Below are 25,094 nucleotides of genomic sequence, written 5' to 3' on the forward strand. Positions count from 1 at the left end.
AAAGTGAGAAGAAGCTACAAGCCTGCTTACTTCAAGATCATGGTAATAAGTCTTGGAGAGGCAACCTATACTCAAGAAGAATGGTGGGTGATGGATTCAGTCTTTGCTTGTAGGAAGTTCAAAGTGTATCTCATTGTTTGAAAGTTTTATGTGTTAACGGCTAACAATCTATTGCTTGAAGTAATGTTGCACGTGATGCCAGAGAATCGGATTATGAAGTGGGTGATAGAGCTATAGGAGTTTGAGTTTGAGTTCAAGGTCGGCCATACCAAGCGATCGCATTTGGAAGATATCTTTGTTAGCAAGGAGGTTGAGTTTCTAGTTTATCCAACGGTGGTGCAAAATGAATCCAAAGAAGAGTTAGATTTGGAAGGAGCATTTATTATGCGGTTGGATTTTTCTTACAGGATGGTTATACTAAAAGCAAATGGAGATGTGGTGATACGAGATCCACACAACATGGTGATCTTCTCAAAAGCTTATGAATTAGAGGACTTTCACACCAATAATGGGGTGGAATATCTTACTTTAAATTTGGGTTTGAAGCAATGCATGGAATTCGGCATATCTAGATTGGTGGTAAAAGATGATGCTTTGTTAGTCATCACGAAATTGCTAGGCCAATGGCAGGTAAACCGGGATTCATTGAAGCATTGGTTTTTTGCAATAAAAAGTTTTGAAGTTTTTTGAAGAGGTTCAGTTCAAACATGTCAAAAGGGAGAAAAACCAAGAAGTGAACTAGCTTGCAAGAAGCACAGTGCAAGTACATGTTACATGTTTATATGTGGCCCCAACCACTTATTCATGTTGTGAAACTTTGAAGGAAATCGAAGACTTTTTAACCTTAGGCCAATTTCCAAAAAGTTTGTCCAAGATAAAGAAGAGGAGGATAGTGCAAAAAGCTCGCAAGCTCACATTGATAGGGGAGTATTTGATGACTTATGGACGAGATGAAGTGTCGTGGAGGGAGCATTACAATAAAGAAGAAATCAGCATGGTCTTGCAATAGTGTCATGAGGAAAGTGGACATCAAGGTAAAGACTAAGTTTTTTTTTGAATTTTAAGAGCAATTTTTTGGTGGCCTTCCATAGTACGAGACATACACTATTGGTGCAAAACCTGCCACGGATGTTAGACTATGTGTGAAAGAAGGTTGGTAGCCGAGTCACAAGGGGCTATCATTGCCCAAAATTCTTTTGAAAAGTGAGGTTTAGATGCCATCAGTACACTCCCAAAGTCAACAAGCATTAAGAAATACATTGTGGTGGCCATTGATTTTCTTACCAGGTAGGTAGAGGCAAAGGCGGTCAAGGAAGTAAATGCTCATGTTGTGGCTCAGTTTGTTTTAAGTAAGATTTGTTGTCATTTTGGGGTACCATGGGTTCTCATTTCTAATAGAGAACAAGGATTTAGAAGCAATCTTATGCGGGCATTGGTGGTAAAGCTGGGCATTCATCACCAATTTTCCTCTCCCTAACATCCTCAATGAAAATCTTGAACTTTTCATGGATGGACAGAGAGGCATCAACAAACTATTATGTCAAGCAACGAGAGCAACGAATTACCAAGTTCAGAGTTTGCTGGTGCAACCATACATGGTGATGGCAAGAGCTACTTGGATTTTATGTTTCAAAATAAGTTCAAGAAGAAGTGGATGGGCCCATATAGAGTGAAGAAAGTTTTTCCAAGTGGTACCTATCAGTTAGTATGGTCAAATGGTAGGCTGCTTAAAAATAGGGTGAATGGGGTGCAGCTTAAGCTGTACTTTGACAAGAGTTTGGTACCTGATGTGAATCAGATTGTAGCCAGGGAGTTGGGAAACCCACCTAAGGAGGAGCGCAGAGTGTGGAGAAGATGCAGCTTTGTATATAATTTACATATGGGGGTGGGCAATGATGGTGCGACCAAAGTTGGTTGATGCTGAAAGATGTGTTGTGCAAGGCTAGAGATGCTGACATGTGTGGGGTAAAGAGATAAAGCAGGTATATGAAGCTTGGGTATGTAAGGTGTACAACTGAAATATATGTACAGGGTGTGTTTTTAGGCCAAAGGAGATCCAAAAGAGGGCCCATTGCGGCAGGGGATCCAGGTGTTCAAAATGATGGGTTGATGCTTTAGATTGTAGTGTTTGAAGTGCTTTATGAGCCGATCCAAATGGCTCCTCAAACGGAGCCATAAATGGCAAGTTACAATGGTTTAAAGTTGAAGTACATTCCAGATTCCTCTACAGATAGAGCAGATGGGGACAAGTGGCTAGGATTGTTTTTAGTAGGTAAATGTGAAGTGCTTGAGTTGTGGACCATGTCGGTCCTTCCAGATCGAGTCGAATCCTGAATGTGCAAGATATGGTCAGTTAAATGTTTATCGGGGGTCAGTTATGTGTCCAATTGATTGCTTCGAAAAATGTGCCATCTGAAGTATTTTTGGAGTTTGACGGTGTTTGTAGAGGTAGTGTACGAGTGTTGCAACAAGCATCATTTGATTTGGCACAAGGACAAATTGAGGTGCTGATGGTGCTCGTGCATCACGAAGCACATAATATGAAGAGTTAGCTATGGACGAGTCCTTAGCAGCTCTATCTCTTGGGAGTTGATGTGACATATTTTTTATGGCTGTGGAAAAAAAACCCACTTTCTCTTAGCGATAGGTTCAGAAGTACTCAAGGGTAGATTTAAAATTCCATAAAAGGCAGACATTTCAAAAGATGGATTCTCTTTTATCACATTCGAGGGAATAATTAACGATCAAGGAAAGCACTTCTTTAGCATTTTGTAAATGCTAAGATCTTTCATTTTCATGTTTTTGAGAGTATTACCATTAAACCCCTAGGGTTAATAGCAATGAAAAATACAATATTATAGACGTGTGTTAGCAGAGGCTAACACATGCTACACCAAATATGCATCAAGCGGGAGATATGCTATGGATGTGCATAATATTTCCAACTCACTTTGTAGAAGTTTTGGGCTCATTGGGAGTTCCAAAATTGTATATGGTAGCTAGAGGGCTCAAACTTAAACCCTTGAGCTCAATGCCACTTGTGTGTGATGTGATTAGAGTACCTTGGTTGGCATGTGATGATTGGGAAAGCCAACTTCAATGCATTTAATGTGTGATTTGATCATGGATGCTTGTGTTGACTGTGTTCTTGTGACTCCATAAGATTGGCAAGTCTGACTTTGGTGGACTTGATGCGTGTAGGAGTTGATAGATTAGTGATTAGAGAACGATTAGAGTTAGTCTTGCCATGGCTAATCTCTACTTGCATTGGTGAGGTATTCTCTTGAATCCTCTATTTACATTCATTTGATCGTGCTTCCATGCCCTAGCCGGGTTGCCGATCCACGGATTTGATAATTTTGTGTGGGTTCCAATTAGGTCGTTGCTACAACTCCTCCCAACATTTGGCGCCATTGCCGGGGATGGATAACCTAAGCTAGTGAGTGTAGGATGTTTAGAATAGAGTAATTTCACTATAATTTTATTGGTTTTTGAGTGTGTGTAATTCAATTTTGGTTTGATTTGATGATGTTGTACAAGAAATTGAAGCTAATTGTTGAGTTATGAATACCCCAAACCCCCAATTCCACCCCCAATTTCACTAACCATTGCTAATTTCGCTTCATTTCCATGCTAATTGTACCAATTTCATGCTAATTTTCACTAATTTTTGACTAACTTTGCTAACCTAACTGCTAACTTTTGATGTGTAATGTATTATAAATCCCCTTTTAAGAGGTGGAATCATCACTCTAATCAAGTTAATTGTGCTAATTTATGCATAATTTGATGATTTGAGTGTTTGATTTTTAGCCTACAATGGTCAATTTTGGAGCCGATTTGATGGTGCACACACTTGTGTGTGCAATGATGCCTCTTCGTGGTGTGATTACGATGTAAGTGCACTCACTTGCTCATGTCAATTCTTGATTGATTAATGTGGTTCAATGTATGCTAATTATTTGCTAAAATTAGGTGTGTAAGTCAATCGACCTACACTTTGCACCTAATTTGATTCACTTGGAATAAAATTGATGATCAAACTTTGACTAATGAACTTTGTGTGTATCAAAATAATTCTTAATCCTCATCAAGAATTCATGTGTGTGGATAAAAATCATTGTGTGTGTAATGCACCAAAGAGGGAAAAAACTGTCAAAAACTTCAAGTGTGTGTGCACCTAATCTTGAGTGTGTGCATGAATAGAAATTGATAAAAATGATGATACATGAGTATGCAAGTATGTAATTGATGTGTGCTAGGCTAATTCAATCATTGGATAAGTCTAATTGCCAAAAAATTGGGCAAAAATTGAGTGTGTGTGCCCATCCAAAGCCACTTGATTTTCAATGGTTGATGTTCAATTGGGGCACCAAAATGATTTTTGATTGTGAAATGTTCATGAAAAGTGTGCTTAATTTTTGAGTGTGCGCATTGTTTGATTGGGTCAAAATAGTGTTATTTTTTCAGAAATTAAGCATGCATGTATTCACTTATGCTTGATTGAGTTTGCAATTTGAGCATTGTAATGTGGAATTGATATAATTTTTGCATAAAATTTTGGCTTAAATTTGGTTGTGTGTACCTACTCAATGGCATGTGCAATCCGTTGCTTGAATGAATAATTGGTATTTTTTAAACCAATTATGATGATTAATTTGGCCAAATAATTGATGTGTGTGTCACAATTGGCTTTGAGAATTAAGATAGATTACTCAATTGGTACTCAATTGTGTAGATTTTTAGTGCATTGCCATGCTAATGATGAATCATTTTGATGAACATGGAACATATGCATTAATGTGTGTGCCTATGCAATGACATTATCTATCCAAATTAACAATGAATGATTGGTGTCTCGTCACTAGTCATGAGGATTGCAAGATCGAAAAGATTGGTAAGTACATCATTTGGAAGGATGACTCAATTGATATGCAAATGACGATGATTTTATGTATTGACATTGTTGTGTATGATAATTTGATTGAATATGGAAAACATTTTCATTACATTGTGCATTTGCAAATGGCATAATCAAGTGTGCATAGCCTTACATTCACCAAAATGATAAATGTAATTGGATTTAGATGATTAGGGATTTGAAATATGATCAGTCATTATTGCAATGATTGGTATTTGAGTATTGTCTTGCAATATTGGGAATAATCTTTCCCTACATTGTGTATATACATTGCTTGATCCGAAGTTTCTTTATCCATTGACAAAGTCAATTTAAATGAGTGTGAAATGTTTAATTACGAATGGGTGTTGAGGATTTAGAGTCACTTGAGCTTAATGGAAGGAACTTTCTTGCATTCGCCCTAGTTGAGTACGAGACATTATGAGAAGACTTAATTTGATTGAGCGTCACAAATTTATGCCAATTCACACCACTCTAGACTCAAATGTTTGCTAATGGGTTTAAAAGTGGTTCTAGATTAGTTAAATTATAGATTTTAATGATTTAAAGGGAGCTTTAGTTCAACTTTCCCTAGTAGTGGGAATTCCCCCCAAGAGATTTGGTCTCAAAGTGAAATTATAAGCTCCTTGTCCTGCTCGTTGATGCACGCTTTTGGGACCCACCAACACACACTTGAAGTGTTCTTGGATGCTAAGATGAACATTTTTTGATGCCAAATGACTAGAGCCCACATACCACGGCCAGCTCAACAACACACACACCCACTTGCTCGAGATTCGTTCTCTCTCTCTCTCTCTCTCTCTCTCTCTCTCTCTTGCACGACAGAGGCCCTGCCACTTGACACCATAAACACACACACTTGCTTGGAATACTGCCTATCTTGAGAACCCTACCAATGATGGCGCTGGTCGTGAGACCCACACACCTATCGAATCATGGTCGGGTTTCACGCTAGCATACACACACACTACCCGCTGCCACCTAGCTTGGATGCATTACATCTTGGCAGCTTGTTGATAATATCAACCCGTTCCATGCTGACCACAAACAGACACACACACACACACACACGATCGCATCGCCCGCAGCTCCTGCAATCCCGCGACTTGCCTTGGCTCGGATTCCAACTGCACACAAACCATTTTCCAAAAACTCCAAATCAGGCCCATATGGGTTTATTGTCAGGCCCGACTCGTGCGCTACCACACACAACCAAACCCACACCATCCTCAACAATGCTGTGTTGAAACCCAGATAAAATCCCATATTCGAGAAACCTGTTTGCCCATTTTATTAAGTGAACAAAAACATGACTCTGCTACGCATTCTTACATACCCTGCAGCAGTTGATGTGAGTCTTCCAGCTATCTCCAGATCATGTGCAAAATCAGTACGTCTTCATGTATTTCCCCTGCTGTAGCAAAAATGAGTCACACTTCACCTGCTACCCTCGACGCCCACACCTTATCCCATTTCACCAACCAATCACACCCTCCAACCTGAGCTATAGATACCATGCACTGCGAGGGTTCACACGCCGCTCACTACCAGTACACTCACCCCCCTTCCGATAACTGCGGACTATGCCATCACATAGTTCCACTTTCCTGGCTACTACATTCGCATTTGCACGCTCCGAACCCACAACCTTTGGATCTTTCTCTCTACCTCTCTGTAGATTCGACGACCCATAACTCAAACATCAAGTCCTTAGACTTCTTTGCCTTTTTCTTTCCCTTTCCGAAGCGTTGTTTCTTGATTTTCTTTTTACCTTTTCTACCTTCTTCGCTCGAATCTGAAGAGCTAGAAGAACTGTCAGAAGAAGAAGAAGAAGGACTGGGTACTTCTTCAAATCAAACACACTTCTTCTATTTCTTTGCTTTGTCAAATGTTGACTGACGACCCAAATAACCTAGAAAGTTAGTGCCTTTCTTCTGTTAGAGGGTGTTTCCACCTACCTTCCAAGAGCAAAAACGTGTGCTTCATATGAGAAATTTGAGGAGATCCTCTTGATCTTGCAATTTTGCAAGGAAAAACAAAAATTCAAAACTGCTATGCAAGAACAAAATTAAACAACATTAAGGGAAAATTGGGCTTTGAGAAAATTATTTGGTTTTTAGAGCTTTTTTGTCGCCATCACTAAGCCTACTCATTAGTGAGTCCAAGATGAGATTTATAGTTGTGATAGCTCTCTTTCACCTTTGATATGCATTATTTCTGCTATGAAAGGGCATCTATTTTTCATGAATGATCATTGCGTTTTTGGATCAAATCTTTCTACACAAAACATGGGACTTGTGTTTGATTCTTGCATTTATTAGTGCTTTTCCTCATTTATAAAATTTTTGTGCACTAAAAAATGATTGAGCTTTGAATGGAAAACTGACAGTGTAGGTTGCAAGGGTCATTAAGTGCAAGTGATAATTCACTTTCAAATTTGGCTATCAAGAGCTATGCACCATCAATTGAGATGTAGTTCCCTATGTATGCCACATTTTCTATAAATGAGCAAAAGTATGAGCATTGATTATGTGTGACATGATTGTGTCTATGAAGAGATGACCTTACTTACACTAAATATTTGGCTTGGTGCATTGTTTTGTGCTTGGTTTCATTGGCATTATTGTTGCACTAAAAGACAAATTCTTTTTGGTATGCACTATGAGATCAGTCGAGAGTTACATTGATGATACGTTCATGCTTGATCGAGACATGTTGTGCTTGGACTTGGTTTGCTTATACATTTTAGTGCTCAAATTGAATGAAAAATCATTTGAAAGCACTAAAATTGAGCCTGTTTGATAGCCAAAAGAGATCATTGAAATCTGGGCTTAACATTGACTGTGCATTATAGTGCTTGCTCTACATGAAAAATCCTTACATAGCGCTAAAATTGAGCTTTGTTGAAAGATCAAAGGGTACCATTTTGAATTTATGATTGAGCTCAATATTTTTTAGTGCTGGATGTGCATGTACAAATGCTTTCATGTACTAACGAGTGAGATTTATTTTGAAGGGTTGTGGGCAACAAGAACTTTCATTGATCCAAGAAGGGGTCATCATTGCAAAATTTGCAAAACTTGGTTATTTAGAGCCATTCCAATTATTTGGATTAAAAGTTGTATACATGCTAACTCATTGCTTGATCTAAAGTGAAAATGTTTTTAATTGAGCTAGTGTTTACCCAACTTTTTTGAGAAATTTTAAGTACAAAGTTTGGCTATTAAGAGCCATTCACTTTCGTTCCATAAAGTTGAAGTCATCTCTAGCTCATAGCTTGCTCTTAATATGTAGAATTTTACGTGACCTAGTTGTTAGCCAACTTTTTGGAAAGTTTTAAATTGGAAAATTTGGCTTTCAAGAGCCACTTCATTTCAAAACTTGCATTATTTTCAGCTTTTGGCTTGTTTTAAATTCCAAAATTCAAGTGAGCTAGAAACTAATCAATTTTTGAATCATGCATGAGAGGTTTTAACATTGCAAATTTGCTTATGTAGAAGAATTTTATCTCTCATTGTTGTTATGTATGCATAAATTTGCTACAGAGAGCATCATGTGCATAACCAAAGGCACTTTTTTCCCTTTGGCAAATTCGGGTATGCAAGACCCTAGCTGTAGGTTTTCATTAATGTTTTCTTTTGTGTGTGTTTTTGGATTTTAATAATTGGCCTTTGGAGCTTGTGTTTACACTTAGCTTCAAATCATCTTGGATTGGAATAAAAAGATCAAGAGACTTCTCTCTAAAAAGGGGATGCGTGCTCAAGGATGCTCAAAAGAGCATGAATAGGTGTAATCTTTCCATGATTTTGATCTTTTTGTTCATCTTCCATTCTCTATGCTTGGCTTAAGTAAAGTTTGCTTCTAAGCTATGGTTCTTTCATGTTCAACATCTAGGCATCCTAAAGTTTCAACACTTTGCTTTGTGAATATTAACCCATCAAAAAATTAGGTTTTATGTGTGATAATCATAGGTAATTGGCCTTTACCTTAGGTTAATTTAGGTTCATTTCTCATTAGTCCTAGACTCTTAGTAATAGTCTTAATACTCCATTCATTTTTAACATGAAGACAGGCTATGATTAGTCTTTAGTCCTTTAGTCCATTTGCCATTAGCATCTCATGATGGAAGAAATAAAAAAGTGCTAAAAAATGAAACAATGAAGCAAAAAAGTGTCTAGAAAAAGTAGCAAAAATGCTACTAGACACATGAAAAGAAAATTTATATTGTATATTGTGTCTATGCGAGGCCTAGCGCCTTATTGTCACTTAGCAAGCGAGGAGAATCACCTTGGCTCGTTTGGTCAAGGCCCTAAACCGATGCCCTGAGCTGATAGGGGTTAGTCGTTGCCTTGGTAGGCTAGTAGGCTTTTGGAACACCTTCTTGAGGGTTCAAGAAGCCGAGAGTCGCACATAGAGCCTTGGGGTGGTAGCCTTGTGAGGTGTCTTACTTTTTCCTATGAATGACGATAACAAAACTTGCATGAGCTTCAAAAATCTTTGACAATGTAGTAATAGATTAGGAGCTTTTTTATAGCCCATAGACATGATAGACTTGAATGATTTATTAAGATTGGTCACATAGTTTTTAGGCTAGTAGGTTTATGACCTTGCATTAGCCTAGGCTCTTAGCTGATTGCTTGTGTTTCATGCATAAAACAGAAATTTCAAGTGGTTTATTCTTCATGATAGTTTGAGTGTTTTTTTGCTTTATGTTGTTTAGTTTTTTACTATGATTCACCGATCTTTTAGAAGCAAAAAATTCACTTTGCATGATTGTTAATTGTACTTCATGCTTTTATCCTTGTTGGCCTTTGATTCTCATTACTTGTTCTTATGTTTTGCAGCTCAACATTCTTCCATGGACTTGCTTTCTACCATGTCACCCTGTTTTGCTTTCTACCTTTCTACCAAATTAGGAAGGGGGGAATGTTAGCAGCGGCTAACACAGGCTACACCGAATATGCATCAAGCGGGAGATATGCTATGGATGTGCATAATATTTCCAACTCACTTTGTATAAGTCTTGGGCTCATTGGGAGTTCCAAAGTTGTATATGGTAGCTAGAGGGCTCAAATTTAAACCAATAGTAGAAGGGATTGTGGTGAAAGCCTTTAAAAGGAAGCCTTTATGCAAGGGGGACCATTCTTGAGGATCCACTTTTGAGAGCTCTCTCTCTCTTGAGTGTTAACTCTATGGATGGACTAGCCTTGAGCTTAATGTCCATGATTAAGAGGCTAGTACTATTCCATTGTAATTAGAGAAGCTTGATTAATCTAATTCCTATTTTACTCATTAGTCTTATCTTCTCTACATTTCATTATGTCAGGAGGTAGTATTACACTCTCATTATTCTAGATTTGAGAGAGGTATGTACTTCTTGCTTTGATCTTAACTCTCTTCTTCCCTAAGTATTTCAATTATTTAATTACTTATCTAATTATCTTGATTAGTGTAGTGTGTATTCACTCTTGGTCATGTCATTAGAGTTTGTGCTTAATTGTGTGAAGGTTTAAGAGCCTTGATCTCAATGCCACTTGTGTGTGATGTGATTAGAGTACCTTGGTTGGCATGTGATGATTGAGAAAGCCAACGTCAATGCAATTAATTTGTGCTTTGATCATGGATGCTTGTGTTGATTGTGTTCTTGTGACTCCATAAGATTGGCAAGTCGGACTTCACTGGACTTGATACGTGTAGGAGTTAATAGATTAGTGAATAGAGAATGAGTAGAGCTAGTCTTGTCATGGCTAATCTCTACTTGCATTGATAAGTTATTCTCTTGAATCCTCTATTTCTATTCATCCGATGCTCATGCTTCCATGCCCTAGCCGGGTTGCCTATCCACAAATTTGATAATTTTGTGTGGGTTGCGATTAGGTCGTTGCTACAATGCCTCCCAACAACTTGAATAAAATTGACTTGCATGCCCATATAACAATACAAAGTGGTTTCCATGGGGTATGTCTAAAGGTTCCATCAGGCACGCATATTAATGGTTAGACAAATATTTTCTCATAAGGAGGATTGGTTATTTATATTTGAAGCTTTCTTTCATAGGTTGGGTCATAAAACTTGTCAATACATTAGCACTTAAGACCTACTTCTATTTTTCTATCATCATTTCTAGATGGAGATTTTCCAAATCATAGTCATTAGGAAGAGAATGGGGTCTAGGAGGGCCTCTTTATTTGGCAGTTTAAGGAGGTCAAACCTTTAGTATTAAGAAATTAATCAAAGAACAACTTTTGATTTCAAACGGGCAAAATGACTAGTTTATTTGACTTCAAAGTTTCCCCCCAAAATGAAATTTAAAATCTAGCATGTAAAACCATATCATGTACCATATCTATGGAAAGAGCTCGATGTGTAGATTGCAGATCTATGATCTCCATTCAAATTGGAGATCATATGTGGGAGTTATGGAAGGCCGAAAACCATAAAATTTTCCACCTCCTTTTTGGGAGGAAAAGTGCATACTTTGACCACTCTTACACATCTCTTACACACCCACCATTCTTGCACATGGCATACACCTATTTGTCAAAATGTTAATTACCTCTATAAGTTCATGAAAAATAAAGAGGCCCTCCTACACCCCATCCTCTTCCTAATGAATAGCCCCCAAGACGTTATTCTAGTTATAGTGTATTGGGTCCCCCATATCTGCAAATTCCCAATTCTCCCTTTGGTAGAAAAGATGACGTAGACAAAGTGATTTATCATGGCCTCTTTCTTTTCTTTTCTGCAGTTTCTACTTCCCTTTTGTTCTTGCATAATTCTGAGAACTTCCTCTTCTTGAGAGTTCCATGCCATTTTTGTCAATACCTCACTCTTCCTACAGAAGTTCATACTAAAAATCTTTATCTGGCCAAGGATATAAATTGTGCTTTGATACCACTTGTGAAGGCCTCGCCAAGGACCGTCGGCTGCACCATCTCCAAATGGATACACCACAATTCTTCACATCCTTCCCACTTGAAATGACACCAAGATAAGACTCCTCCTGATTTCTGATGCCAACTCAATGGGGTGATAACATTTAGTTTTTCACATATGGATCCCTTAACCCCAAAATATCTTTCCTCGTCGATTCAAACTTTTAAATTAAATTCATGAGACTAAATTTGAACTCAACCTTCTAGGGTTAACTGGTGGGAATTTTCTAATTCACCCTTGGTTCAAGGTCACTGATCCTTTTTTCTCGGTTATAATAGAGCACAACTATCTTTGAGTTTTCCTAAGATGAGTGTATTTACTAACTACACAAATCCCTCATTCCCAAGTTTGATCCCCACTCCGTAGATTGAAATCCCTTTCCCCATTCTTGACTTAACTTAATGTATCACATAAAATTGGGTTCAACTTTTTGGCTAATAAATTAACCCTCCAGAATCCACCCTCCCACCACTGAACCATTGATAATGAACCTTTCCAAGGTGGTATTATGATATTAGAGAAATAGTAGTCCAAACATGTCAAACCAAGAATACATTTCAAGCATTTAAAAGCAGCATGCAAACCCTTGCAACTCTTGCAAGTGTGCATTTATTAGGTCGTGTCCACCATTTTCCTTTTTAGCATATTTTTAATTTCTTTTTCTTGTAGTTTTACTAGTGTTATCTAGTTATCTTTCAAGAAATCACATATATTTCTCCAAGAATACCCCTATCATTGTCCCAAGACTCAACTATCCTATGTCCTCCACCACGTGTGGAGGCAGCACCATTACACAATTTTTTAATCCCTATTTTTCTTTATCTTGTCTGGGAAAGGCCTACAAAATCTACCTTAAGTTCCTTTAGATAAAAAATTTGAGAAGCAGAGCAAAGGTCTTACTGATGAGCACAATTGCGGGATAGCCCATTTAGGTTCCTAGACTTTCCAAGGTTTCTTTTTACTAAAAAATTAGAAGAGTTCCTTCATTAAATTACATCTTCCTCCCTTATCCAATCCCTTCTTGGATCCATTTGTCTTCCTCCTTTTCCTGTCAACATCAGGCCTACCTGGACTAGGTCAATCTCCACACGCATCCACGGGTCCTCCCACCCGATCAAAGATCACTCCCGTTCAATCCCAATTGTAGGAAATTGAATGAACTTGAGCTCAAAATATAGACCAACGATTATTAGTCCTAGCTAGAAAGAACCATCCCCCGTTTCATTCCATAGTTAAATGCCTATGAAAGCCTTTTTCCAAACATTGAAGACAAATTTCACACTTAATAACTTATATGTTAGACTAGGACTATCCGCACCAAATCTTCTTGGTAAAGTTTTAATCCTAGTTGAAATCTGCATTAGGTTCATTGAGTGATAATCTCTTGATTCCTATTTTCTTTAAATGTCTAATCAAACAAGACCTTTAGAAAACAACAAATTTCTTGGGAGTTAAGGTTTTGACTCAACGTAAGTTTCAAGTAAACCACATCTTGGAAAAATCCCATTTGTTTCTTTGCCTGCCATCCATGAGGCATCTCCATGGAAGCGGTGGGAGTTTTATATTCAAGCAACTTTTTCTTCATTCAAGTGTATGCAAATTCAAAGAAAAAGTTGTAAGACTTTCATGAGATCATTTATTATGGAGATATTATAATGCCTCTTTTGGAAATTAAGGTTAGTTCTAAAAATTCCAATACTTGAATACCTTTGACTATGGCATTTACCTCTATAAAGAAATTCAAGTGAAAGAATAAGAGTAACTTACAAGTCGATAAGAAATTTTTGGGATAAGTATAGACATTAGTTACCATTCATCATGCATACTATTTAGATAAGTATGAACTCCATGCACCTATGGATAAAGAGAGTGCTTTCTACTCTCTCTATGCCATATTAGCATGATACTCTAAAGAACTTGAAATAACATCATAGTTATTGGTTAGTAACATTGTTAGTTAAGAAAAATTAATAATTTGTTTTTCTAAGTAAGAGGAAATCTTGCTTATGGAAACATGAGAGCTTAAGCATGAATTAACTTAGAATGAAAGGTAAACCAATTTTTAAGATGTGCAATAGCATGAAGATGACAAGAAAACATTACGGTGTATTTATGGTAGCATCTTCTCCTCGCTTTGGGGATTATTGAAGAAGCTTGTTGACGTAGTTGGCTCTCTCCCTCTTCACCTTCACTTGAAGACCACCAATTGCAGCATTTGGAACACTATGAAACTTTCAAAACATTTACCGCGGCCCTTTATTGCATTTTGTAGAGAGAGAAAATGGGTTGGCCAAACGAGAGAGAGAGGAGCAGGAATGTTTTTTGTTGTAAATTAAATATTAACGCACCTATTACCACGCATATTACTTCGCATACTACCTCGTAAAATTTTAAAAAAGAAACAGAGCGCGATATGCCACGTTTTTTGTAGCATACCCTTCTCTTCTACTTTTACCACCGCCATTGCACGTGCACACACACACACACACACACACACACACACACGCATGCATGCATGCACAATCAATCTTTGGTGGAGCACTCCACCACTCAACGATCGTTGGAGAGGAGAGGGTGGACCGCAAGAGGGCTCTACACTAGAGGATCGCAAGAAGATTCGAATGCTAGAGGAACACAAGAGGTAAGCTTCTACACAACCCCCCCTCCCCCCTTCATTGTCTTAAACACACACACACACACATAAGAAAAGTTAGATTCAAAGATTTTGTATCTCTTTCATGTTTGGTGTAGGTGCTTCTTGCTTGCTTAGCTGACCTCAGTTTGTTTGTTTGTTGTAGGCGTGTGATTAGTTCGTAGATACTTGCTTGCTTGGTGTAATTAGGGAGAGAGGAAAAGGAGAGAGGAAAAGAGAGGGAGAAAGAAAGATTAGCGTAGATGTAATGGTTAACGTTAAATTAATATTAACGTAGATTTCATGATTAATAATAAATAGATGTTTAGCTAGAGAAGAAAAAATTCAAATTAAACATCAGACCTATACATTACACTTCTTGTATGTTTAATGTTAAATTGGTGTTAACTTAGAGTGAATTGATGCGTGAAAAATGTGCATGTTAAATTAGAGAAAGAAAAATAGAGAGACAAAAAGAGAAAAAAATTAAACATTAGAAAAACAAAAAAAGAAAAAGTGAATCAGAGAGTGGAAGAGAGGAAAAGAAAGAGAGGGAAGGAAAGAGATGGGAGATGTCACAAAAATACAGAAGCGTTGATTGACTGTTAAATGCAATTTATATACTCAAGAGTCTTTGGAGAGAAAGAGAGAAAGCTTGACACATCATTGGGGACCAGAAGATGGGCTGGTCCCCCCCCCATAAATAGAATATCTTTATTACTAAGGGAGAATTCTTTACAAGCACAGGAACGGGGCGAAAGCCCGTCCTCTATTCTTTCTTGTCCTTCTTCTTCGGACTGAGAGAGTAGAAGAACTGCTCTCCTGACTACTGAGGGGATCTTTCCTCTTCTGTGAGATTTTGGGAAGCTCTCGTAGATGAGAGTCTATCTTCCACAAAACTCATCGGAAGCTCTCAAAAACAAGAGTCTATCTTCCGCTAAGTATGTCTCTTCGGACATAATCATTCCTGCAGTCAACCCACGAAGGAGACATGCAAAACACACGCACACACGCTTGTTGTAATTTTCTACTCATAACCAGAAATTGTTACTTGAGTGCGTTCCAATGCCGAAATGGAGGTCCTTTTCGCGACGGAAACGTTCCAAACTTTGTGTATGTGTAGAGTAGGTAGAGAGGAATAAGATCCTACTAAAGCTTTGCTGAAATTCACCCTAATACAGGTGATTAGGGGATGAAAACAGAGAATTTGCAGCAGCTAGTAGAGAGAGAAAAACAATTTTCTACTACTTTACGCGATGAAACTTCTCCCACAGCTGCCTATGACCATGAGAGGCCTTGTTCTAGGTGATGGGTGCACAAAGGCTCCACATACACCACAAGGTGCTTCTCTCAAGCTTCAATGGAGAGCTTCACTGCATAGAGGACGTTCAACTTAGGGGGGGTAGTGCACTGCTAAACTGGCAAGAGGGGGAGGGTCTGCTCTCTTATAGCCTCACAGACGAGGGGGCGCTAGCATGAAGAGAGGGAGTGAGAGAGAGAGAGAGAGAGAGAGAGAGAGAGAGAGAGAGAGAGAGAGAGATTGCATGGGTAAGTGTGCCAAGTGGCACACTTACTTTAAAATTTAAAAACCATTCAACTTTTGACTTTAAAAATCCTATGCTAGTTAATGAAATGTGCAATTAAGTGCACAACTGCACACATAGATGCAACCAATTAAATTGTTAGCTGCTCCCAAGCGCAATGCCGTACCGACACTGCTCTGGCATTACCTGTTCGCACTTGTCCGGCCATTTGGTCCAGCACAAATCATTTAAGAATACTTTAACTAACTTATCCTAAGGCCGTAAAATAATCAGGCCTTAGGGTTATTATTCTAAGGACCCCATCTCATTCCTGTGCTTGCACTAGCGCGCCTAATTTTCTGAGCCTGAAATCTGTGGCTACTATCTACCCCTTCATTGAAGACCCGATTTCCCAATCGCTAGGGCTTCAAGGTATTTTCTGCTAGGGTCTCCCTGAGGTGCACTGGCCCAAACTTGGGCGCACTTGAGGCCCCAGAACTGCTAAATCTATTCTGATGTGCACACAACTAATTAGATAATTATTTTCTCGTAAATAAATTAATTATTTACAAATTCTGACTTAGTTACATCCCTCATGGTTCTAAATAGTTGACGTCAACTGTAAAGCATCAATATAACTGTGCAAGATGTCTCGGTAGTCCTTAAGATCGGACTCAGTCATCCACTTTGCATCTAAAGGAGTGTAATTCTTGAACTTGACTAAATAATTTTGATGTAGACTCCCCGACTTGAGTTGTCTCTCCGAGTGGTGTATTATCTGTTCAGGTTGAAGGATTTCCTCAGTCTCTTCGACTTCTGGAGGATCTTCTCGTACTGACGCCACTGGAGGAGGTCCAACATATGGTCGGAGGAGACTGACATGAAAAGCATTATGGATGCGCCAGTTAGAAGGCAAATCCAATCTAAAATTCACGTCATTGACTTTATCTGTAATTTTGAAAGGGCCATAAAATCTATGGGAAAGTTTGACAACTTTCCCTTTGCCAACCCGCTTTTTCAATCTAGCTTTCTCAAACCAAAGCAGGACATATTGTCCTTTTTCAAGATTGAGATTCCTTCTGTGCTTGTCTGCTTTTCTCTTCTGTTGCTCTTGAGTACGAAGAATCGCTTGCTTTACTTGTTGATGGGCAATATCAATATTGCACACAAATTCATTTGCGGCGAAGATGTTTTCTTTGGTAACCATAATAGGAAGTAAGAGTGGCTTCACATAAATAATTTCGAAGGGAGCTTTACCAGTTGAGGAATGTATGGTATTATTATACGCAAACTCAACTATTGGTAGGTACTGTTCCCATTCAGATTGTCGTTCCGAAACATAGCACTTGAGGAGATCTAAAATAGTGGCATTAGCGATTTCTCTTTGACCATCTGTTTGAGGATGATAAGCTGATGAAAAATCAAGCTTAGTTCCCAAGTTTTCGAACAATGCTTGCCAAAATAGACTAGTCATGTGGGGATCTCTATCGCTTACAATAGTCTTTGGCAATCCATGGTGTTTAAAAATCTGAGCTAGAAATATTCTAGCCATGTGATCAGCTTTGATCGTCTTCTTTACTGGAAGAAAATGTGCTTGCTTACTGAATCTCTATAATATAGTCCAAATTTCATCATTTCCATTCTTGGATCGAGGAAGATCCGTAATAAAATCCATGGCAATACTTTTCCAGGGCGTGTTAGGCATAGGGAGCGGCTAAAGCTTGCCATAAACTTTATGTCTGTCATATTTTACTTTTTGGCAGACTAAACACTCACGTACATGTTTTTCAATGTCTGCACGGAGTGTTGGCCAAAAGAAATACCTTTCGAGGGCACTAGTGGTAGAAGCAATTCCCCGATGCCCGGCATAAGGAGAATTATGTGCTTCACCCATCACCTTCTGTCGTAAGGGCTGGGCTATGCATATTGCTTGTTGACGATAGAGCGTATTATCCCTAATGGAATAAGGTGGCCTTGAGTGACCAGGTGGATCTTGAGGATACATCTGGCTGAGAGATTCTAGTTTCTCATGATAAATTGTTGCTAGTACATTGATCTTTGGACGCTTGGAGAGAGAATCTGCAACTGCATTCTTCGTTCCAGAAGTGTGTAAAATCTGAAAATGGAACATTGAAAGAAAGTTGGCCCATCTCATCTGCTTTTCTGATAACTTTCTCTATGTGAGAAAGTAGCGAAGACTTCGATGATCTGTCTTGATAATAAAATCAGCTCCTAATAGATAGTGTTTCCAAATGGAAAGAGCATGAATTACTACCATTAGCTCTTTCTCGTATATGGAGACATGCAACTCTGCATCTTTAAGGCGCCGACTTTCATAGGCTATCGCGTGACCCTCTTGGTTCAAAACTGCTCCTACACAATCTTCAAATGCATTGCAGTATACCTCGAAAGGTTTGCGAAGATTAGGGACGGTGAGAACAGGTCCGTGATTGAGTAGATACTTAAGCTTTTCGAAAGCTTGTTTTTGTCCAGACCCCCAATGGAATGGAATCCACTTCTTTGTCAGGTCATGTAGAGGACCTTCTATCGCGGCAAAAGCTTGAATGAAACGCCGATAATAGGAACAGAGGCCAAGGAAACTTCGTACATCATGTACCGTAGTTGCCGTAGGCCATTCTACAACTGGTTGAATCTTATCAGGGTCCATCCTCACCTGATTGTGAGACACTATATGGCCCAAATAGTGGATTTCTTTTAAAAAGAACTCACTCTTCTTAGCATTCACAAATAATTCTTCAAACACTAAGGCGAGATGCTTATAATGTTCGTCTTCCGACTCTAAGAAGATTAAGACGTCATCAAAGAAAACGCCTGTAAAAAATCTATATGAGTGGAAGATTATATCCATCATTCTGTTGAATGTAGCTGGTGCATTAGTGAGTCCAAAAGGCATCACTAGAAATTCATACAACCCAAAGGTTGTTCTAAATGAAGTCTTATGCACATCCTGAGGAGCTATGCGGATTTGATGATAACCGCTCTTCAAGTCTATACAACTAAAGACACTTGCTCCTTGTAACTTGTCAAGAATGTCGTCAATCCGAGGGATTGGAAATCGATTATTGATTGTGATCTTGTTTAGAGATCTATAGTCTATGCAGATGCTTGTAATGTTCTTCTTCCGACTCTGAGAAGATTAAGACGTCATCAAAGAAAACGCCTGTAAAACTTCTATATGAGTGGAAGATGCTTATAATGCTTATAATGCTTACACTAAGGTGAGATGCTTATAATGTTCGTCTTCCGACTCTGAGAAGATTAAGACGTCATCAAACAAAACGCCTGTAAAACTTCTATATGAGTGGAAGATTGTATCCATCATTCTGTTGAATGTAGCTGGTGCATTAGTGAGTCCAAAAGGCATCACTAGAAATTCATACAACCCGAAGGTTGTTCTAAATGAAGTCTTATGCACATCTTGAGGAGCTATGCGGATTTGATGATAACCGCTCTTCAAGTCTATACGACTAAAGACACTTTCTCCTTGTAACTTTTCAAGAATGTTGTCAATCCTAGGGATTGGAAATTGATTCTTGATTGTGATCTTGTTTAGAGATCTATAGTCTATGCACATGCGGAATGTGCCATCCTTTTTCTGTACTAGCAAGATAGGTGAACAATATGGAGAAGTACTAGGCCTTATTAAGCCCTTCTCCAAAAGTTCGTTAACCTGCTTGAGAATTTCCTCTTGCTGCATTAGACTAACTCGATAAGGGGGCTGATTTGGAGGAGAACTTCCTGGGATCAAATCAATTGTATGATCCTCAGGTCGAGGAGTTCATTTGGAAGTTCATCTGCAAAACAATCTTTATAACTTTCTAATAACTTAAGTCTTTTATTCTCTAAAGAGGAAGAAAGTTGTGAAAAAGACACATCTCTCTCTCTTGCAAAAATCAAGTACGCTGAAACACACTTTTCATTTCTTTCTGGATGGCAATGTGATTGGCGATAGGAATACGCCAATCACCTGCATCTGCAAGTACAAGATACTCCTTTCCTTTATGAGCAAAGGATAAGGTTTTCTGAACATAGTCAGGAATAGGATGCATCTTGTAGTGCCAAGGCATTCCCAAGATAACATCACATCCTTCAAGTGAAGCTAGTAATAAGACTCTTAAACTTTGTAGTCGTTGACCTTTAGGTTCAACTTCCCTATGATTGGAGCAGAGTTTGAGTTATGCCCTTTGAAGGCAGATTGTGCTTGAATAGAAACTCCAAAACGATTGGGATGCAAGTTCAGGTCATCAACTAGCTTGGTAGAGATGAAGTTGTCTGTACTACCAGGGTCAAACAAAATAAGAGCCCTTTGGTTGTTGATACTACCTCATGCTTTGAGAAGAGCTCTTTCTTTTCCATCCTTGGTCGTATTTCCCTGTACATCTGGGACTGCATTGGAAGAGAGTGGTTGCGGAGGTTTGGTAGGACAATCACCCTTCATATGACCAACTTGTCCGCACTTGAATCATCTTCCTTCACTAATGTAGGTTCGCAACTCAGCAGGAGAGAGATATCTCCCTTTCTTGGGCTGATTTGGATTTTCTTCTGCTTCGGAGGCGGTTCTTTTCTTCTTTTGAGAAGAAGAAGTAGAGGTAGGCTGCTCATGGAGAGCCTTCTGCTTGGCATGGTAAGTGCTTTGCTCCATCTTCCTGGGAGTGCCCTTGTCATGTATTCCATCAGCTATGCGGGATGATTCCATAAGTATCTGCAAGTTACCTCGAGGGTAAAGCTTCATAGCCTTTTGCAAGGCTTCATGCAATCCTGCTTCAAACTTGCGCATCTTTTCCGAATCATCAATCTTCTTGAATGGAGTGAATTTCAAGAGAACGTCCCAAAACCTATCCACATAGCGTGGAACAGTTTCGTTCTCCGACTGTGAAAGTCGATCCCATTCTTTCTTTACCTCTTCCTCATAGTATGGAGGAAGGAATTGTGCGTAGAACTCCTTCTTGAAAGCAATCCAATCTTGCGGTTTGCGATCTTCCAGGATAAGGGTTAACCACCAACTGCTGGCGGTGCCTTTCATGTACATACTGACATGGCGAAGCTTGGATCTTTCTTTAAAATTCCCTTCAGCAAATGCAACTTCGAATTGGCGGATAAAAGCCAAAGCTTTGTCATTATCATGCTGTCCATTGTAAGTGTCGAATTTCACATCTTTGTCTTCCGACTTGAATGTTTTCTACCTGTGGTTCTTCTTCTTATGGTGCTCCTTCTTTCTATGCTTAGACTCCTTATGGACAGGAGTTTTTTCCCTTGAATGCACTTCTTGCTACGACGGATCATCAAGAAACATGTCTTCCGGAGCAACGATGTCATCCAGATCCTTCATGAAAGAGACCTAAGAGGAATCAGGGGGATCCTGCTCTTGAGACTTTGGGTTAAACTGCACATGACGTTCTAGAGGTTTCCTGTGTCTCTCGTGCATGCGGGAGGTTCCAATCAAAGGATCTTTCCTTGGTTCTGGCGCCTTTGGGTTCTGCAGGATTTCTCCCGACCCCATAGGCTTTTTCTCCTTCCCTTTCTCAAGAGTATGGAGAATCTTTTGGACTTTTGGATGGGAGAGAGCTTTTTGCAACTCTTTCACCTGCTGTTGAAGGAGAGAGAACTCTATCTCGCGTCCTCCCATTGCTGCAGTCTGCCAAGAGTCGTCAATCCCTTAAGGAAGAGAGAGATGACCTTGCTCCGATACCACCGTCACAAAAATACGGAAGCGTTGACTAACTGCTAAATGAAATTTATATCCTCAAGAGACTTTGGAGAGAAAGCGAGAAAGCTTGACTCATCATTGGGGACCAGAAGATGGGTTGGTCCTCCCCCATAAAGAGAATATCTTTATTACTAAGGGAGAATTATTTACGAGCACAGGAAACGGGGAGAAAGCCCGTCCTCTATTCTTTCTTGTGCTTCTTCTTCTTCTGGCTGAGAGAGTAGAAGAACTGCTCTCCTGACTACTGAAAGGATCTTTCCTCTTCTGTGAGATTTTGGGAAGCTCTCGTAGATGAGAGTCTATCTTCCACAAAACTCATCGGAAGCTCTCAAAAACAAGAGTCTATCTTCCGCTAACTATGTCTCTTCGGACATAATCATGCCTGTAGTCAACCCACGAAGGAAACATGGAAAACACACGCACACACGCTTGCTGTAATTTTCTGCTCATAACCAAAAATTGTTACCTGAGCGCGTTCCAATGCCAAAATGGAGGTCCTTTTCGTGACGGAAACGCTCCAAACTTTGTGTATGTGTAGAGTAGGTAGAGAGTAATAAGATCCTACTAAAGCTTTGCTGAAATTCTCCCTAATACATGTGATTAGGGGCTGAAAACAGAGAATTTGCAGTAGCTAGTAGAGAGAGAAAAAGAGTTTTCTACTACTTTACGCGATGAAACTTCTCCCACAGTTTCCTATAACCATGAGAGGCCTTGTTGTAGGTGCTGGGTGCACAGAGGCTCCACATACACCACCAGGTGCTACTCTCAAGCTTCAATGGAGAGATTCAGTGGGTAGAGGACGTTTAACTTAGGGGAGGTAGTGCACTGCCAAACTGGCAAGAGGGGGAGGGGCTGCTCACTTATAGCCTCACAGAAGAGGGGGCGCTAGCATGGAGAGAGAGAGAGAGAGAGAGAGAGAGAGAGAGAGAGAGAGAGAGAGAGAGAGAGAGAGAGAGAGAGAGAGAGATTGCATGGGTAAGTGTGCCAAGTGACACACTTACTTTAAAATTTAAAAACCATTCAACTTTTGACTTTAAAAATCCTATGCTAGTTAATGAAATGCGCAATTAAGTGCACAACTGCACACATAGATGCAACCAATTAAATTGTTAGCTGCTCCCAAGCGCAATGCCGTACCGAAACTGCTCTGGCATTACCTGTTCGCACTTGTCCGGCCATTTGGTCCAGTGCAAATCATTTAAGAATACTTTAACTAACTTATCCTAACACTATGACATTTGGAGCACATTACCGCTCAGATAGACGCACAAAAACAAAGGAAAAGTTCGAGTCAAAAAATCTCGGGAGCGGTAATTCTGGAGTCTATCCTCGCGATAATGGTCCTTCAGCAATGCACGCGGTAATTGGCCCGGCTACATTTCCGCGTTTATTTCCGCCGTATTTACCGCCAGTATTACCGTGACCATTACCGCACACGCGAGTATTTTAAAAAAAAAGCAGATGACCATTTGGATGGTCCTTGGTAGGACCCATCCAAATGGTCATTTGCCTTTTTTTCCTATACATTTAATAAATAAAAAAATAACAATTTCATTGCACCAAAACTTTGGACCAAAATCAAATGTTTAATTATATTGGAGAAACTGTTCATTACAAAATTGCCCAAATAGGCGATGCATGGCGGTTATACAACTGTGGTCAAAAGAATACTTTGGGCCAAAATCAAGTGTTTAATTATATTGGATATTACAAAATTGCCCAAATAGGCGATACATGGGGGCTATACAACTGTGGCGAAAAGAAGACGCGCGGGTCCAAAAACACTTGGAGGATTGAGCTACTTGGATCCTGGGACCTCTCGAGGGACTCCTTGACTCTGGAAAAGAAAAAAACAACAAAACCTCTAATTAATACAAATGGATACATAAAGCTCCATGCAATGATTTTTTTAAAAAAGTTCACACTTACAGGCTGTAGTGTACGACATGCATTTTCAAATTCTTTGCGATTGATTTTGTTGTTTTCATACAGCCAACACCATGTCTGATATTCAGAGTGGCTCTCTCTATATCTCTAGATCTCTCGTCTTGGACGGGTCATAGTAATATTTTGTTGTATATCAATTAAAAATATCACAAACCTAACCTTATTACCACAAATTAAATCAATTCAAATGAAAATACGAACACTCACAAATTTATCTTTCCATGCCGCTTTTCCACCTGAGCCGTAATGCGTGGGCGTTTGCTACGTCCTCGCCTCCACCTGCCGAGTGTGCGCCCTAGCATCTGTCGCTCTCTCGTCCTCCAGCTCGCCCTAGGCTTTCTCCCATTCCTCGTCCTGAACATTTCCAGGGCGATAGTTGTGACCCTCATATTCAAATGTTCTCTTTGCCGCCCTCCGCACACTGGACTTCTTATTTTTCAAGAAATTCTTGATGTATTCCTCGAGCCACTGCGTGCAAAACTCTTCCACTTGCGGATTAGGGAACCGCATGAGCAATGTCGTGTGAATGTACGTCAAGTCAGCTGGGTCCTGATCTTTGAAATATTTAAAGCAATCTTGATATGTCGAGTGGATCAACTGGTTAAGGTGCCCTCGAAATGTCCTCCCCAAAGAGGAACCTAGATCCACCTCCCCCCCTCGATGTATATAATAGTAATAGCCACGAGCGTCCGGGGTGGGCGCATCGCGGTCCTCATCCTCATGTGGAGCTCCAAGGGGTGAGCGAGGATGTCGGGGTGTAAGAGGAGGTGAATCTATAGCACTACCCCCTCCACCACCAAAGCAGCACGAGCCACTACCTCGACGAGAGCGTGAGCCACAACTACGGGAAGAGCGCTAGCCACCGGAAGAGCGCTGGCCCGACCCCGAACCGCTGGGTGGTGTAGGCGACGGATAACTCGACGGTGCGGGCGTGGATCGCTGCGAATGCAAGGTGGAGGGAGCTGCGGGTGACGGGAAAGTCAAGGGTAAGGTGGAGAGAGGCCCACTGGGAGGCACACTCTACATGATCGGAGTGCCGACGCCCGGTGTCGCAAGCGGTGAGAGCCCATAGGCAGCCAATTGTGCTGGTGTGTACCGCCCTCGAAGACTCTGCTGCGAGGATAGCCACTCTGCCTGGGCGCGTTCGGGGTCGTGTACTGCATCTCGAAACCATCGAAAGTCAAAGGTGGATTGTGAGTGGTGGGAGGAAGACTGCGAGTAGTAAGCATCACAAGCGTCCTCGTAAGAGAGGCCCTCGACGAGAAAGTCCTCTATGGATCGATAGCTGGGTGTGGAAGAGGATGCCATATCCTACAATTTCACAAAAAAAAGGGACCCTAATTAACATTGGATTCTAGTCAAAGTGAGATTCTTTATTGCATAGGATTCCTCCCTGCATAGGATTCC

This window comes from Adiantum capillus-veneris, chromosome 22 (assembly GCF_014529385.1).
Source record: "Adiantum capillus-veneris isolate H3 chromosome 22, ASM1452938v2, whole genome shotgun sequence".
Classification (NCBI taxonomy): domain Eukaryota; kingdom Viridiplantae; phylum Streptophyta; class Polypodiopsida; order Polypodiales; family Pteridaceae; genus Adiantum; species Adiantum capillus-veneris.